Source organism: Tupaia chinensis, unplaced genomic scaffold, assembly GCF_000334495.1.
Source record: "Tupaia chinensis unplaced genomic scaffold, TupChi_1.0 Scaffold000332_1, whole genome shotgun sequence".
Classification (NCBI taxonomy): Eukaryota; Metazoa; Chordata; class Mammalia; order Scandentia; family Tupaiidae; genus Tupaia; species Tupaia belangeri.
This window is the reverse complement of record NW_006159826.1, coordinates 890476-895385: the sequence shown is the minus strand read 5'-3', so window position 1 is coordinate 895385 and position 4910 is coordinate 890476. Positions and strand designations below refer to the sequence as shown.

Below are 4910 nucleotides of genomic sequence, written 5' to 3'. Positions count from 1 at the left end.
CCACTGTCACGCTCGGCCCCGGGATCGCGCGAGTGTCTCCGACCGCCGGGAACGCCCCTGCGGTGCCCTTCCTTGCCCAGCCACATGCCTCCGTGAGGCTGGGTCTTCTTTTGCTACAACAAGATAACGTATTGAACAGCAGGGCGTGGACGCGGACACAGCTGCTGTCTCCCCATCCGCACGGACGTGAGACAGAACTGCGGGTGTGAGAGGGTGCGATTCTCTTCAGTAAATAGGCTGTTTTATTACTAACAAATGCCGTTTGTGCGCACCTGTGATGGGCGTACTATCATTTCTATATAAATTAATAATTTTTTAGAGGTTTTTGCTATAGAGTGCATTAGTTCTCCAGAGAGACAGAGAGACAGAAAGTGAGAAATCACCCCTGGGGGGATGGCCATGTCACAATCCCTTCCCTGCTCTCCTGGGACTGGGGCACACATGCACACGGACCAACATGAGTTTCAAGCTGCCGGGCCTGGGACTTGAACCACAGTTGACCATGTGGGATTCCAATGACCCAACCACTACTCCACCTGCCGACCACAGTAAATATTTTCTCAAATCCTCAGTTTTGATGTTTAATGTAAATGTCAGAAGATGCAGACTACACCCACGAGGACTCCTTGGGGTCTGCAGTCACCTTGGAGGGCACAGGGTCCAAAACCGTGTCTGAGAGTGGCTGCTCAGCCGAGTGTCCCCCTGGGCTACCTCCTCAGCCAGGCCCAGCTGCAACCGGTGGTCCCCCACTCCCTCAGTTGACCTTCGGGGCTAGCCCCAGGTGTGACGGGCAGTCGCCTCTGACCCGGGAGAGGTCGGCAGTGAGCCTGTGGGAGGAAGGGACAGGGAGAGGAGTCGCCTCTGACCGGGAGAGGTCGGCAGTGAGCCTGTGGGAGGAAGGGACAGGGAGAGGAGTGGCCAGCCGCCCTGCTCCACTGCGGGCTCGAGGGAGCTTGCCTGCTGTGTGCTTGCAGTCGCCCAGGCCCACGGCGCCGGGCACAGTGAGCGCCATCTTCCCACAGGTGAAAGCTTGGGGACGTGAGCTTCAGTTTATTTTCAACTAACGGCTTGTCTTTCTCACAGAGTTGCCAGTATCTATATTAAACAAGCCAAGTGGCTCTTGTGGATAGAACCGTGTTCGAGACGCCATTTGTAGGCTACGGTGTGCATGGTGTGCCTCGTGCTCAGGGCCGTGGTCCTCTGCGCCAGACTGTGGGCACCGTGTGCTCCTCGCGGGGCGTCCACAGCTCAGGGAGCACTCCAGCTCTCACCACATGTTCTGGGTGCACATCTGAGAACAGGAGAGGGGTCAGGCCAAGGCAGCCCTTGACTGGACGTAGAGGGAGGGGCCTGCTGTGGCCACAGCCCCCGTTCATCTGGGGGGCCTCCGCACATGAGGTGTGTGCCAGTTGGGTGCTCCATCTCTGGGCTGGAGCCCTCTGGGGGAGGTGTTGATGTCAGGGTGGGCCCTGCCAGGCCAGGCCCGAGCACTGGAGATAGCGTAGACAAGCAGGGAGGGGCGTTTGGACGGGACATCCACAGGTTGTGGCCCAGACCTGGAAGCTGCTTTGCAGTTCTGCAGGTACGAGGTACGAGGGCACTCTGCTGCTTGGCCCTGCTGGCTGCCTTGACGATGCCAGTGTGCTCGTGGGTGGGGCCTGCTCTGGCCTGCCCCCGTCATCTATAAAGTGTCACCCACAGCCCGAGTGGGGGAACGGTCATGGCAACAATCCCAGGAGGTGGACACGGAAGGCTGTGAGCTCTGTCCTGCCACACGAAGCTGCCGGGGGGACAGCATCCGGATGGGTGTCCTCAGGGCGCATGGCACACCCGTCTTGGCAGGTCTCTGCAGTGGGGACTGGGCTCCAGAGAGGGAAGCAGAGCATGCCGCTGAGTGGCCTGGCCCACCAAGTGGATGCTCAGCCTCACCCGGTGCTGGGACGGCACTGAGTCTTATGCTGCCCTGGGGGGAAGAGCCAGGGCGCCTGGTGGCCTCTGTGGCGTCGCGCACTGGCGTTGCCCAGAAGAGCTTCAGCAGGGCTGGCGGCACGCAGTGGTGGTGGCCCTCGGAGCCAGGCAGAGCCCATGGCTGCAGCAGCCGCAGCAGAGACACGGCACTCAGGGTGCCAGACACGGTGACTAAGAGGGTCCAGCATAGGTGTAAGGGCGCTGTTCTGACTCCGATGTGGTCACCGGGAGAGTGTTGGTACGGACAGGGTCCATCTGTACCACATGTGTGAGGAGGCAGGAAGGCAGGGGACAGTCAGGGTGGTGGCCACTCCAGCCAGTGTCCCCCCCACTCTGTCTCCTTGGCAGGTGAGCTTGCCTCTCACGGAAGGTGGGCTGGGCCATGCAGCCAGTGCCTGCAGGGGAGCCCGGCCAGCTGGCTCCTGCCCACAGTGGGGACGGACGGCAAAGGGCAGGTGAGGGCGTTCAAATATCAGCAGGCTCAGCCTCGCACCCGTTCCCAGACCCCGAGCTCCAGCCCCCACCAGCCCAGGCACGGTCGACTCTGGTACTGTCTCCTGTCCTCACCCTGCCCTCGGGGGGTGTGCACCCCCCCACACACGTGTCCACATGTACACATGCCCCACATGTGTGTACTACCTATGCATGCATGCACTCTCACGTGCACATCCCCACATGTCCACACATGTACATGCCCTCCACACACACACGCATGCACACACCCCACATGGACACGCCACAAATACGCCCCACATATGTGTACTACCCACACATGCACACACCCCTCAGATGCACATCCCCATACACCCACACCCACACACGCACATGCCCTGTACACACACATCCCCACACATGCACATGCCTACACACACCCCACACTCCACATGTGCACATGCCCCACACATGCGCATGCCCTCCATACACACTCACGCACACACCAGACATGACCAATCACACACAGACACTCCCCATGCATGCATGTGTCCACACTCCCCCACAAGCCCCCACATGCCCCACTCATGCACATGCCGTCCACACAAACACACACACACACACACACACACGCACACACCACACATGACTACCCACACATGTACACTCCACAAACATGTCCCACCTGTGTACTACCCACACATGCATGTGCCCACACCCTCCCGCATGCTCCCACATGCCCCACTCATGCACATGCCATCCACACAAACACGCACACACACCATACATGACTACCCACACATGTACACTCCACAAACATGTCCCACCTGTGTACTACCCACACATGCATGTGCCCACACCTTCCCTCATGCTCTCACATGCCCCATTCACGCACATGCCGTCCACACACACACACACACACACACACATGCATACACCACACATGACTACCCACACATGTACACTCCACAAACATGTCCCACATGTGTACTACCCACACATGCAAGTGCCCACACCCTCCCACATGCTCCCACATGCCACACACATGCACATGCCCTTCACGCACATGCCCATGTGCTGCACACACCACACACGCCCACACAGGCACATGCCCCCGTGCATATTCCCCCATGCCTACATGAACACAATGCCCTCCTTCCACACAAGAAATAAAACTTTCCATTCTTCCTTTCACAAAATTAAAACCTGCAGCTCCTGGCCACAGGGCAGTCCTCCTCTTACAGCAGACCAAGGGAAGGCAGGAGAGGCTGACCAGCAGTCAGCCCCCAGCCCGGACAAGCTCTCCCCGTGGGGCGTGGTCATGACGCCGCCCCGTCCCTCCCTCTCTCTGAGCCGGCAGAATTTGGGCATGCCATGCATGTCCCAGTGTGTTTCTCGAGCTACCGGGGTCAGGATTCAAACCGCAGTCAGCCACATGGGTCTGGCTGTCTTACCACTAGGCTTCAGAGGTGGCCCGAGCAGCACTCTCCTTCGCAGTGGCTAAAGGCAGGGAGGAAAAGGCAGGACAGCGTGGTGGCCTCTAGCCCTGACGAGCGCCCTCCCAGGTCCTGCTGGCCACCTGCCCCAGCCTGGAGAGCCCCGCGGTTCTGAAGTCCCCACTCTAACAGTCCTGGCTACAGTTCCATTGTCACCTGAGTGTCCCCTGTCAAAGAGGAGCAGTAGTGACAGCTGCTCACTGAGGACACTATTTGGGGCAAGTGGCCAACTGTCAGCAATGGGAGCCTCTGTCTTCCGGAAGACCTCCATCCTGTCACCACTATCTGCTCCCGGGCTCCACGTGTGGCAAGCCCCTGTCTCAGTCCTTGCCTGCCTCACCCTCAGTTTCCAGGGCTGGGCCCAGGACAGCCCCCTGGACTCTGCAGCCAAGTCCGGACCTCGGTCATGCTTATCAGAGCAGGGGCTGATGAGCAGCCTCTCCTTGACCCCACGCCCCCTCCCCAGTGTGCCCCGCCCTGCCCTGCTGGGCCTCACTGCTTATGCCAGCCCTGGAGCCGGGCCCTGGCCTGCTCTTTCTGGAGCCACTTCCAGGGCTCCCCCACACATGGTCACCGCTGAGGTTTCCCCGAGGGGGAAGGGCCCAGCTCCCAGACTCGCTGGCTGGGCCTCCCCTCCTTCCTGCTGTGCCCCCAGCCTGCCCCGGTCACTCTTCGGCTGTCTGTGGCTTCTGATCTCCAGGGTCAGGTGGGTTTCCCAGGCCCTGTCCCATTGGGTCCAGCTCTTCCATCCTCCTTCCTGGCCTGGAGCCCTGGAAGCCCCTTTCAGAGACACTTTCCGACCCGAGACAGGCTCTCCACTCTGCATGGTGTGGCCAGCATGCAGCCTTGGGGGCCAGCACTCCATCCCACCTGAGTGGACCCTGAGTCCCCTGGCTGGCCAGTCTGCAGACCCATGTTTCTGCTGGACCTGAGGGGTCCTTCAGCTCCTCCAGGCCCCACGAGGGAGGAGACCGAGCACGTCGGAGGCCCCTTCTACACAGATGCTCAGCCTCG

The 4910-nt window shown here is 60.3% G+C and overlaps 1 long non-coding RNA gene across 1 annotated transcript in view; it reads right to left on the bottom strand.

The window, feature by feature from the left end:
- Positions 1-966: 966 nt before the first annotated feature.
- LOC102473693 (uncharacterized) overlaps positions 967-4910 on the bottom strand; it is a 5008-nt gene continuing 1064 nt past the window's right edge. The window contains exons 2-3 of the long non-coding RNA XR_335059.2: positions 3855-3900; positions 967-1291 (exon numbers count right to left, since the gene is read on the bottom strand). This is a non-coding gene — a long non-coding RNA (uncharacterized LOC102473693). The remainder of the gene's footprint in view (positions 1292-3854; positions 3901-4910) is intronic.